General features: G+C 48.1%; 1 non-coding gene and 1 pseudogene across 1 annotated transcript; both read right to left on the bottom strand.

The window, feature by feature from the left end:
- Positions 1-4,153: 4,153 nt before the first annotated feature.
- On the bottom strand, positions 4,154-4,345 carry LOC120938590. Its single transcript, XR_005749155.1, has one exon. It is a non-coding gene; the product is annotated as a U2 spliceosomal RNA (small nuclear RNA).
- Positions 4,346-10,500: 6,155 nt separating this feature from the next.
- Positions 10,501-10,679, bottom strand: LOC120938601 (annotated as a pseudogene).
- Positions 10,680-13,778: the final 3,099 nt, after the last annotated feature.

Below are 13,778 nucleotides of genomic sequence, written 5' to 3'. Positions count from 1 at the left end.
AAAGATATGGGCCGCCAGTTCTTTATATCTCTACGATCCCCTTTTTTGAAGATCAGGGTAATTACCCCCTGCTTCATGGAACCTGACATAACTCCTGATCTCATACAAAGGTTTAAGAGTTCCACAATATGTTCCTGCAAAATAGGCCAAAATTTGAGATAAAACTCCATTGGGAGCCCATCATTCCCAGGGGTCTTATTTCTGGACATGCTCTTCAAGGCGTTTTCTACCTCTACCGTCGTCACAGGATCTCCAAGTCCTTCACCTTCGTCCAAAGTCAAGCTTTCTTCCAGCACTTTGCAGTATTCCATCCTCTCTTCTTCTGATGCCCCCTCCTGTTTACTATACAGCTGTTCATAAAATCTCAAAACCTCCTCCACCATCTCTTCTCCTTCCACCTCCGTTTCTCCTTTTAACACTGACCGCATCAGACTTCTTCCGTTAAAGGCTTTTTTGAAGAAAAACCTCGAACACCGTTCCCCTTCTTCCATATCCTGTACTTTTGCATGGAATACTATTTGTTTACCCTTCTCCTTCAGCCTCTTATTTGTTTTGTTTCTTACCTCCTGTAGATCCTGATCTACTTCACACCCCATCTTTTTGCACAAGAGCAAAAAATGGAGCCTTTTTAATAAAGCCTTGTCCCGCTCCTTCCTCTCCTTGGCTTTCTGGGCGCACATACCCTTAAAGAAACCAGCCACCCTACCCTTTACCCAGTCCCACCACCACCTCACATCACCAAAACTTTCTTTCTTGCCCACTAGGTATTGGAAAAAGGCTTCAAATCTTTCACACACCTCCACATCCTCCAGAATTGCACAATTTAATTTCCATAATCCACCACCAAACTTCACTCCTCCATCCAAATCAACCGTGCATAGTAACAGAACATGATCAGAAAAGGTCACCGGACATACCTTATATCCATCCACCCCAACGGATTCAGACACAAAAATAAAATCAATACGGGACTTGACGGACCCCCTGTCTGAGTAAAAGGTATATGATGGCCTACCTCCTTCCACCTCCACTGCTGCATCCTTCAAATGTAAATCTTCCACCATCTCATTTAACATTTTAGATGTAGAGTCCGCCCCTCCTCCCTGCCCCACACCATCTCTCTCAGCAGCCTTCCGCACACAGTTGAAATCCCCAGCCACAATTGTAGCCATTCTTCCTGGTAAGTATAGTTTTAAGGTCTCAAACATTTCCTTTCTTTCTCTCCGTTCAGCAGGGGCATAGCAATTCACAATACGCAGTTTCACACCCAAATAATCTACTACTGCAATCAACACTCTTCCGGGAATCACAACCTCATGAGATAATAGCTGTATATTAGGGTTCTTAAACAAAATCCCCACCCCTTCACTACAGGATTCACATGCAGGTGACCATATAGCAGGGCCATATTTCCACTCCTCCACCCCCGGCCATTTGTCCACTCCACATTCCTGCAAGCAGAACATATCGGCGTTTTCATCAGCCAATTCTTGTAAAACCGCAGCTCTACGCCATCTGGATTTCACACTCCTCACATTCACAGAACCAATAGAAAGCGCCATCAGAAAAATAAAGAAAAAGCGTACAGCCATTTTTCCAGCCATCATAAGGTCTTAGGAAAGTCCCTCCATACTCTCCTCTCTACTTGCTTGCTTAACCTTTTGACTCTTCCTCTGCCATCTTTTTGGACCAGGAGAACTGGCGGACTCTTTTCCTGAGTCCCCAGAAAGGGCAATATGGAGTGACCCCTCCCCACTCCCAGAGTCCTCCCCTTCAATCCGGGCTCTTTTACCAGAGTACCCCTCCCCCTCTACTGATGAAGGCACAAGACGCTGCCCACATTCTATGCCCTCTTCTCCATCCTCTTTTTCCTCCTCTTCCTCATCATCAAAATCATCCATCTCTTCCTCACTGTCAGAAATTTCACCCAGCAACCGTGTCATACTGTGCCCCGACTCAGAGGCAGGTGTTTCCGCTCCAGTTATTCCCTCAGTATCCTGTTGCATGACCTCTTCCTCACCAACTCCAGGTACTTCAGATGTTCCCTCCTCTTTGCCCGGCGAAGGGTCCCCAGGCCCAAAGCCGGCCACTCCAGACTCCGCTACACCAGCAGAGGCTGAAGCATCGCCCGCTCCACCAACAGGGACCCCCCCATTTTCGGGTACGGCAGGACGAGGTATGCCAGATGGGGTCGCATCATCATCAACTTCCGCGGGTCCCCCCTCGGCTCCCTTCCCCTCACCACTATCTTGCCTCTGCCAAAAGCTCTTTCCTTTTCTTGCATTCCACATCCTCCGGATCTCTTCCCCAACTGCAGTCTCCGCAAAAGTCTCCTTAGCTTCTTTATATAGATCGCACTGCTTGGCCAAATGTCCTTCCATTTTGCAAATATCGCAAACCTTGCCCTTGTTACATTCTCTTGCCGTATGACCCGGTTGGGCACAAAGCCGACATACCAACCCCTCATTACAATCGTCACTCATGTGCCCATATTTGAAACATCTGCGGCAATATTTAGGCTGCCCCGGGTAGAAGAGGAAACCCCTCTCCCCTCCGATAGTAAAGACAGCCGGGGGCCTCTTCACTCCTCCAATGCAGCTCTGGTCTTTCTTAAAGTTTCCAAAAAAACGATACTTCCCTGACCAAATCCCAAAATGATTCATCACCTTATCTCCCCCTCTTAAGTCATCACAGTACTGCTTTAAAAAAGCCCACAACAGTGCCGAATCCGCAAAGGGATTATATAAGTGAACAGTGATCATCTTTTCCTCTTGAAGGAAAAGAGGCTGGATCTCAAAACATTTCAGAATTTCGTTCTTCCTTTTTTTTAGCATCTTCGAAGATCCTCCAGCACACCTCGGAAGATTCAAAAGTTATATCGTAAGCCCCTTGCTGGGGGAAATCTTGCAGACACTTAATATCGCTTACCTTCAAATTGAAGACTTCCATCAGGACCTCCACAACGACCGTCCTCAACGTCACCTTCGTCTTGTAATCTGGCTTCACCAGAAAGCGCAGCGAATCACGGAGCCCGCGCCCCGCCATCTTGGCACCAAAGGGTACCTCGCCTTCCCACTGTCCAAGGGTACCCCAAAAGGGGCACCCTGGAGAAAAACGCCTTGTCCGCCTTTAGAAGGGCGATCGCTTCCCGTTGCCTGGGGACTAATCCTTCAGCCAATAGCAGCAAGGGGGGGCCCTCCGAAGAGGAACGATCCCCCCTAGGCCGACTGTCGGGTACCCCGGGCACCTTCTGACCACTTACAAATGCAGCAGAACTACACTTGATCGTAGCCAAAAGGCCGAGAAGCGATAACCCAATTATTCTCTGTTCCGAGCGAGCGGCTTTCTGGCCCCACCGGAGGGCTCGCTGAGAGTTGCCCGTTTGCCTGTACCCGGCAAGCGCCCTTCCCCCCAGTCTAGGCTGTCCGGAGGTGTGAATCCTCAGCCAGACGGGTGTCGCTGGTCTACAGGCCTGACCCCCTGTCTACTGGACAATCCACCCTTTTCTGACACCTGGCCAACACTGCTGGAGCCCAGTCATGACCTTCAGTCATCCCAAAATAAGAATTGCACACATTCAGGTGCTTCTCGTTGCTCCTCGTGCACATTCAACAAGGAAAATCATTTGCATGGGCCGGCCTCCTAGTTAGCATAACGTGGACTGAGTTAACAGAACGTGGAAGAAAATCGAGTGCCACTAGAGGGAGTCAAAGACTAAGGGATCCTCCGGATAAAAATAAAAAAGCCTTGCCACAGCTGACTTTTCTAGCTAGCTTCTGCATGCAGCAAGGCACACAGCAATGGAGCAAATTCAGCCCCCTTGTTTGTCAGCAGAGTAGTCACTGCTTATCGAAGGCTTCATTTTGGGCCTTAGGAAAGAGAGAGCGAGGAGTAGGACACTAGCTGACTTGTCGAAAATTGGATGCCCTGACTAAATCTAGGTGTTGCTGTATAGGTCACTTGATAAAGTAGTGGCATTTGGCAAGAAAGTGACAAGAAGCAATGAAGACAAAGACACAAGGGTTAAATGCCAGTTTATTATAGCACGGAACCAAGTTAAGGCAAGAAACATTGTCAGCAAGCAACAAGAACACACAAGACAAACAAGTTGGATGATGTTCCAGTTAAATCTATTTTTTGACACTGCGTAAGAGAGGGGTGCACCGGTCCTGGAGGTACTGCAATACCAGGTCGATGCGTGGAGTTGACAGAGCAAGCTCTTCTTCCATCTCCCTGTTCTAAAAATCCATTTAATATATGGTCCCCAGATAGGGGACGTATCAGATATTAAACTGATAAGAACAGATTTTTTTTTTTCTTTTTTTTCCATCAGATCTCAAGCAAGTCCGTACTTCAGTAAATCTTTACTCACGAAGAACCCTCCGCCCAAGCTCTTTCCAGGTACTGTGCTTTCATCATCATCTGGTCATACTTTACTTTTCTCAAGCAGTCATTAAAAGATCACAAAATATACATTTTAAAAGACAATATACAATCCCCTACCCCCACCCTCCACCCCTCCTCCACCTCCCCCAACCCCAATAATCATTCGCTTCATCCTCCCCCATCCATTTCCTATCCACCAACACCACCACATACAACTTCGCCAAAATCAAATTCACACAATCAACCTCTGATAACACACACTTTCTCCTCGCCTCCCAACACCTAGTATCCCACATCACTTCCTTCAAGATGGCTATCAAAATCCAAACCTTCCTTTGTGTAGCTTTCTGCCCCTCCACCAAACCAAAAAACCAAATCATTTTACCCAAATTTTTTACCTCTAGCACCTCCTCCATAAAGGAAGACAACTTCCTTTGCACTCTCTGTACAAAAGGACAGCCAAACAAAGCATGTTCCACTGTCTCCGTGCCACCACATCCTTCTCTCGGACATTTCTCATCCCTGGCCAAATCCCTCCCTCTCAAGAAGGACTTAGTCAGAAGGGCCTCATGAAACGCAAGCCAAGATATCTCTTTTTGTCTGTTAGAGACTCCTTTTATGAAGAACCTCTTCCAGCATACCTCCACCATTTTGGAGCCAAGACCGAGAATATTATCTCTTAATTCTTCTCCTTTAATCCACTTTACCAGAACCTTCTTCTCCACCGCATGCTCCCCTAATTCCAACAATCTGTTAACTCTAACAAAGGTCACCAGCTTCTGGTAAAAAAAGGGGGTCACCAAGGCCACCGGTCTCGCCAGGTCTTTGCTACACCAACCCCACTTTATCAAAGCCCATCCGGCCAAATATCTCATTAGTGCAGCAGTTTTGCCTCCACCACTAAAGGCCTTGAAATGTACAAGCCAATAGTGCATGCTTAGAAAAACCGGAACATCCGGGAATCCACACCCTCCTCCTTCAACACTCTTCATTATCGACCTCCTTTCCACTCGCTCCATCTTACTTCCCCAAAAGAAAATGAACAAAACCCTCACAATCTTCTGCAACCACCTAGTATTGGGGGGAAACACCAAACTACAGTAGAGCAGCAGTGGCAAAATAACTGCCTTGGTCACTAACACTTTCCCTGTTAGTGTCAACCGCCTCATCCTCCAGAAATCAACTTTCTTCTTAATCTTTTCCAAGGCTTTCTCTGCATTGATTGAACTCAGCTGGTTCTTTACAAAATGAGTCCCCAGTATCACCAAAGAATCAACTATCTTGACTTTAACATTTCTCAGTACCCCCGAGCCACTGAACACACAAATTTGGCTTTTCTGCCAGTTGACATTTAAGCCAGACACACTGCCAAACAAACTTAGCTGCAGCTCAGCTCTCCGGGCATCTGCCTCAGAAGAGCAGGCAAACGTGACATCGTCCATATAACAGACCGCTTTGACATTTTCCCCTCCACCTCCTGGCACAAAAATCCCTTTCATCCTCTTGTCCTTCTGTATGTGCCGAAGGAGCGGCTCAATCGCACAAATAAACAAAATAGGCGAGAGTGGACAGCCCTGCCTTACTCCAGCCAAAACAGGGAAGAAATCAGTTAAGTTACCGTTAACCACCACTTGACTCATAATTCCAGTGGACAAACCTCTCAAGGTTCTTAAAAAGGGAGGTGGAATTCCCATTTCTTCCAATACCTTAAATAAAAAGGAATGTGCAACTCGGTCATAGGCCTTTTCTAGGTCTATCCCCATTAACGCCAAAGACATATTGTTAGACTGCGCATAGGAAATCAGATCTCTTAGCAGGATTAAAATATCCGTCATTCTCCTCCCGGGCACAGCGCACACCTGCCCCTCCCCCACCAATTTATTAACCACTAAGCTCATCCTCTTGGCCAATAGCTTGGTCACCAGCTTATAATCAACATTTAATAGAGTAATCGGGCGCCAATTCTTTATCTCCCTTCGATCACCCTTTTTAAACAACAAGGTAATTGCCCCCTCCTTCATTGTTGGGGACAACTCCCCAGTTACCACACAATGCTGGACAACTTCGATCAGGTGCCTTTTCAATACCGGCCAAAACTTCAAATAGAGTTCCACAGGGAACCCGTCCCTCCCCGGGGTCTTATTTTTCTGCATGCTTTTCAGTATGCTTTCCACCTCCAACTCAGTTACTATATCCAGTAACCCCTCAGCCTCCTCCTTCCCCAAACACTTTCCAAGCACGCTACAATATTCAGTTTGTTCCTCCTCCACCACACCTTCCTGTACATCATATAAATCTTTATAGAATGAAAAGACCTCCTCCACCATCCTTTCACCCTTCACCTCCTCCTCCCCTACCAACACAGAAGCCATCACTTTTCTTCCTGAGTAGGCTTTTTTAAAGAAATATCTCGAACACCGCTCTCCTTCTTCCATTTCCTTTATCTTAGCATTAAAGACAATTCTTTTCCCTTTATCTTTCAGGAATTTCTCCCTCTCAGTCCTCACTTCTTTTAGTTCATCATCCACCTCCACCCCTATTTTCTTGCATTTGTACAAAAAATGTAGCTTCCTTATCAACATTAACTCTTTTTCTCTTTTTTCCTTAGCTTTCATACTGCACATTTTCTGCAAGAACCTTGCCAAACGGTCCTACACCCAATCCCACCATTCCAGGATATCTTTAAAGTCTTTCTTACACTCCACCAACCCCTCCAGGTAAGTACAAGCTTTCCCACACACCTCCTCATCTTCCAATACAGACACGTTCAATTTCCATAGCCCATTACCAAATGTCACTCCTGCACCCAACTCCAACTTGCAAGAAAGCAATTTATGATCCGAAAATAGAACTGGTTTTGCTTCACACCCCTTCACCTCCACAAATTCTGACACAAAACAGAAATCAATCCGAGACGATACGGTCCCTTTATCTGACCAAAAGGTATGTGCTGAGTGTTCCCCTTCCACCACCACGGCTACATCTTTGAGTTTGAAGTCATCGACTAACTCATTCAACAAACGGGAGGTCACATCCACACCTCCTCCCTCCCCCACTCCATGCCTGTCACTCTGTTTCCGCACGCAATTAAAATCACCCACCACAATAGTTGGTATTCTTCCCGGCAGTTGTAATTTTAGCGTGTTAAGGAAATCCTTCCGCCCCCTTTTATCTGCAGGAGCGTAACAATTAAAAAGTCTCAACCTCCTGTTCTCATACTCCAATGTCACGGCCAAACATCTTCCAGGCACCACCTCCTCATGTGCTATCACTTTCACATTATCATTTTTGATTAGCACCCCAAGACCTTCTGATCTCGATTCACAACAGGGTGTCCACACAGCCACCCCCTTCCTCCATTTAGTGACCCCGTGCAGATCGTCTATGCCACATTCCTGTACACAAATGATATCCGCTTTTACTGCTTCCAAATGGTCCATAACCAACGCTCTCCTAACACCGGACTTCAGGCTCCTTACATTCAGCGTGGCCACAATTAAAGCCATTATCAAAGGACAAAAGAAACCAGCCATCATAATTTTTAACATTGATCTTTCTGCTGTCCAGACTTCTCATTCCTCACTCTCCGGCTTCTCCTTAGTCCAGGTGAACTGGCGACTTCCTCTTCGGAAGCCCCAGGAAAGGCAATGTGCAGGGACTCCTCCTCCCCGCTTTCCACCCCACCCTTATCCGCCCGAGTCCGTTTACCGGACACCTGGGTCTCTGCCCCCGGGGTAAAATCCATCCGCTGGCCACATTCCAAACTCTTCTCACTGTCCCTGTCCTCGTCGTCATCCTCCTCCTCATCTTCCATGTCCTCCTGCTCCTCCTCTTCGCTAGACGAAATGTCGCCGATCAGGACAGATGCTCCACCGGGACTCTAAGTCGGGCTGTCGCTCTGCTCACCACCCTCGATCACGATCTCCACTCCACCCGGCAGATCCGGGGGGGGCTCCGCCGCACCGCTTACCTCCATCTCCTCTTCACGAGGGGCTTGGCCATCCACACTAGGACCACCCGCGTGATCCCCTACATCACCCTCTGCCATCTGAGGGGTTGCAGAGCTGTGGCCGGCATCATCCGCTGCTGCGTCCACACTTGGCTCACTCGCTCCGCCACTCGCCCCAGCCGCGTCACTGGGTGGAACGTCATTGGGTACGGACCTCGAGGTTTCGCTGGCATGCCCCCCTTTGGGAGTCTTCTGCTCAGCCCCCCCTTCTTGTCTGCCCCTCTGCTCTTTTGCCTCTCCTCCCAATCTGGTACTCTGATACCTTTTACGCTCCTTCTCATATTCCGGGCATTGTTTAGCCAGATGTCCAGCCCGCTTGCAGATATCACAAACTTTCCCAGCCTTGCAATCCTTGGCTTTATGCCCCACTTGCTGACACAGCCTGCAACGTTCCGCCTCCTCACAATCGTCACTAGTATGGCCATACCTCAAACACTTACGGCAATATTTAGGCTGGCCCTGATAAAACAAGAACCCCCGTTCTCCCCCAATTGTAAAGACAGGAGGCGGCCGCCTCACTCCCCCTATACAAGTTGGGTCCAGCTTAAATCTTCCATAAAAACGATATTTACCCGTCCAGATTTTGTATCTGTTCAACACTGGTTCCCCCCCCCCTTAAATTCTCGCAATAGTTCTCCAAAAAAGCTCTCACCAGCGAAGGGTCAGCAAAAGGGTTATACATGTGTACCACTACCATTTTGTCCTCTTCCATAAACAGTGGGATTACCTGGACCAGTTTCAGCACTCCTTCACCTTTCATTTTATCTGCCGCTTCGAACACATTCCAGCACATCGCTGTGGATGAAAATGTGACGTCATAAATACCTTGATTGGGAAAGTCTTGCAGACACAATACATCCCTCACCTTAACATTGAAGGTATCCGTCAAGATGTCCACAAACACCGTCTTCAACGTCACTTGTCCTTGGAAGCCAGGCATAACCAGAAACCGCAGCGAATCCCTCAGGCCACGGTTCGACATCCTGGAAGAAGGTCCTCCGATCCGCTCGCCCACCTAGGGGGCCCCACAAGGGGAACCCCCTGGCTCCGCCAACCGACCGACAAACGCCTTGAGAAAAGGCGATCGCTTCCCGTTGCCCGGGTACTAAGCCTAAGGCCAATAGCAGCAAGGGGGGGGCCCTCCGAAGAGGAACGATCCCCCCAAGGCCGACCGTCGGGTACCCCGGGCACCTTCTGACTACTTACAAATGCAGCAGAACTACACTTGATCGTAGCCAAAAGGCCGAGAAGCGATAACCCAATTATTCTCTGTTCCGAGCGAGCGGCTTTCTGGCCCCACCGGAGGGCTCGCTGAGAGTTGCCCGTTTGCCTGTACCCGGCAAGCGCCCTTCCCCCAGTCTAGGCTGTCCGGAGGTGTGAATCCTCAGCCAGACGGGTGTCGCTGGTCTACAGGCCTGACCCCCACCCTTTTCTGACACCTGGCCAACACTGCTGGAGCCCAGTCATGACCTTCAGTCATCCCAAAATAAGAATTGCACACATTCAGGTGCTTCTCGTTGCTCCTCGTGCACGTTCAACGAGGAAAATCATTTGCATGTGCCGGCCTCCTAGTTAGCATAACGTGGACTTAGTTAACATAACGTGGAAAAAAATCGAGGGCCACTAGAGGGAGTCAAAGACTAAGGGATCCTCCGGATAAAAATAAAAAACCCTTGCCACAGCTGACTTTTCTAGCTAGCTGCTGCATGCAGCAAGGCACACAGCAATGGAGCAAATTCAGCCCCCTTGTTTGTCAGCAGAGTAGTCCCTGCTTATCGAAGGCTTCATTTTGGGCCTTAGGAAAGAGAGAGCGAGGAGTAGGACACTAGCTGACTTGTCGAAAATTGGACGCCCTGACTAAATCTAGGTTTTGCAGAATAGGTAACTTCGACGAGTAGTGTCATTTGGTGAGCAGCAAAAAAAGGTCTGCCTTCCCCCACGAAAGTGACAAGAAGCAATGAAGACAAAGACACAAGGGTTAAATGTCAGTTTATTGCAAGGAACCGAGTTTAAGCAAGAAACATTGTCAGCAAGCAACAAGAAGACACAAGACAAACAAGTTGGATGATTTTCCAGTTAAATCTATTTTTTGACACTGCGTAAGAGAGGGGTGCACCGGTCCTGGAGGTACTGCAATACCAGGTCGATGCGTGGAGTGGACAGAGCAAGCTCTTCTTCCATCTCCCTGTTCTAAAAATCCATTTAATATATGGTCCCCAGATAGGGGACATATCAGATATTAAACTGATAAGAACAGATTTTTTTTTTTTCCATCAGACTGAATCACTTCCTCAGCATAACTCTCCCGAACCCTTCACTGACAGTGTTCATTTCATCATCGGGGCATGAATTTCACAAAAAAACAGCACATAGATATAAAAATATTTACAATTCCACACCCCATTAGCCTCCTCCTCCCCTAACCTCCTCCTTTCCAATACCAGCACATAATACAGCTTTGCCACACACCACTTTACACACTCTTCTTCAGTCAGCACCAACTTATTTTTCCTTAATGCACACCTCGCCCCCCACAACACTTCTTTAAAAATAGCCGAAAAAATACACATTTTCCGCCGTGCCTCCCTCCCACCACTAGCCAATCAGTACACACCTGAAACAAAGGTCACATTTTGCACATTAAACACTCTTTTTAAGAAGCCTTCCATCCTCATCCACACTTCTTTCACGAAAGTACATTCCCAAAAAACATGTCTAACCATAGGCGTGCGCACAGGGTGTGCCAGGTGTGCCTAGGCACACCCTAATCACCCTGTACAGCACAGATTCTCTCTACTGCCCTGGAACCCCCCCTTCCCCCCACAGTGCTGCCGGCTACCCTCCTCTCCTTTCCCACCGGCTGCTGCTGCGGGCACACACAGGGGGATGTTTTAGGATGAGTGGGGAAGGGGACCAGTAAATATGTGATTTACTGGCCCCTTCCCTTTATTAGTGAACACAGTGAGTGATTAGTAGACTGTGTTTTGAGCTTTGGGGTGCACACCCTAATCCAATAGGCTGCGCACACCTATGTGTCTTAACATTCTCTCTCCCTCCGCAATCTCTTCTAGGACAGACCTCACTCCGCACAAGATCTCTGGCTTTCAAGAACTCAGTTATGCAAGGCCATCCATCCAATCTCTTTCTGTTTATTTGTTTTTCCTGTCACAGACATATTCTTCCAACATTCTTCTGCCCGCTTTCAATTTAAACCTGAAATGTTAGACACCACCTCCTCCTTCCTTAACCATTTCCACAAACATGCTTTGTTGACTGCATTCTGCCCTAGTACAAGAAGCCCTTTCTGCTCAAAAAAGGATCTCATCCTTAAATAGTAACTAGGGGAAACTAGAGACATGGGTCTCCTCAAGTCTTTTTTACACCACCCCCATTTTAAAAGTGACCATCCTATCAAGTATCTCATTAGAGAGGCTGCCTTCCCTCCTGTCGCGAAGACCTTATGATGGGCCAGCCACCACTGTACTTCAAGAAATCTCTCAATATTAGGGAAGTTATACCCACCCCTCTGCTCTGTTTTCATCACTACTTCTCTTGAAACTCTTTCCAAATGTCAAACGGGTAAGCTTAGCCATCTCATAACCTTAAAGATAATGCGCATCCTCTGCCTGCCTCCCTTGCTTGCTACATCTGCATATGTAAGTCTTTTCCTTATTAAAGGAGAACTGGCAGACTCAGAACCCGAGCCTCCATAGTCAGGGTCAGCCACGCCTTCCCCTCCCCCTCCTCCTGCTTCTTCCTCCCGAGCCCTTTTGGTGGAGGACTGATCAGTCTTATCCATTGCGATGACAAGCCTCTGCCCGCACTCCAGAGACTCGTCGCTGTCCATTTTCTCATCTCCTTCCTCATCACTAGAGGACAGACCACCTATTAAGTCCGAAACCCGCCCCGGACTCATAAAGGCCTGGCCCCCCTGTCCTTCCTCCACACCAACACCAGGTTGGCTCGTCGGGGATCCATCCCTCTCCACTTCCACACCGACATCTTCCCCCGCAGCAACCTCAAGTCTCACTGCGTCAGCCCTGGCACTAGTAGCAGCACCGGCCTCGCTGTTCACTGCCTCAGATTGAGCTGTGGGTGCAGCATCATTGGTCTCTGGCTCTGAGCGCGCAGCTGGCTGACCCACATTAGCAGGTCGAGCTCTGCTACCCTGCCTCCGAGCCAGGTAATCTGACCTCCGCTGCTCCTCTTCCTCTTTTGCCAAGTTCCTGGCTATCATCTTATTCAGTTCTGAAAATGTTTTAGTTGAGGAATATTCCAGACATTGTCTTGCAAGGTGACCTGCCATTTTGCAAATGTCAGACTTTCTTCTGCTTACACTTTTTAGAAGAGTGGTCTTCTGTTCCACAGAACCTACACTTCAACCCCTTATCACAGTCCCCACTTGTGTGTCCATAAACGCAGCATTTTCTGAAGTATACAGGTTGTCCGGGATAGAAAAGGAACCCCCTTTCCCCACCAATGTTAAACACAGCCGAGGGCCTTCTCACCTCTTGGTAAGTCACAAGGCAGCAGAACTACACTTGATCCTAGCCAAAAGGCCGAGAAGCGATAACCCAATTATTCTCTGTTCCGAGCGAGCGGCATTCTGGCCTCACCGGAGGGCTCGCTGAGAGTTGTCCGTTTACCTGTACCCGGCAATCGCCCTTCCCCCCCCAGCCTAGGTTGTCTGGAGGTGTGAAATCTGCAGCCAGACGGGCGTCGCTGACCTACAGGCCTAATCCCCTGTCTACTGACCAATTCACACTTTTCTGACACCTGCCCAACACTGCTGGAGCCCAGTCATGACCCTCAGTCATCCCAAACTGATAGGAACAGATTCAGGTGCTCCTCGTGTACATTTAACAGGGAAAATCATTTGCATGAGCCCGCCTCCTAGTTAACATAACGTGGCCGAAAAACGAGAGCCACTAGAGGGAGTCAAAGGATAAGGGATCCTCCAGATAAAAAGTAAAAACCCTTGCTTTCCTCAGCTGACTTTTCAAGCTAGCTGCTGCATGCAGCAAGGCACACAGCAATGGAGCAAATTCAGCCCCCTTGTTTGACAGCAGGGTGGTCACTGCTTATTGAAGGCTTCATTTTGGGCCTTAGGAGAGAGCGAGGAGTAGAACACTATCTGACTCGTCGAACATTGGTGCACTGACTAAATCTAGGTGTTGCTGAATAAGTAACTTCACAGAGTAGTGTCATTTGGCGAGCAGCAAGAAAGGGACAAGAAGCAATGAAGACAAAGACACAAGGGTTAAATGCCAGTTTCTTGCTTGACCTCGGCTCCTTGCAATAAACATTGTCAGCAACAAGACACAACAACACAAACAAGTTGGATGATTTTCCATTCAAATCTGTTTTTTGACACTGCGTAAGA

Source organism: Rana temporaria, chromosome 4, assembly GCF_905171775.1.
Source record: "Rana temporaria chromosome 4, aRanTem1.1, whole genome shotgun sequence".
Lineage (NCBI taxonomy): Eukaryota > Metazoa > Chordata > Amphibia > Anura > Ranidae > Rana > Rana temporaria.
Note: the sequence above shows the minus strand (reverse complement) of the source record. Positions and strands in the feature narration are given on the sequence as shown.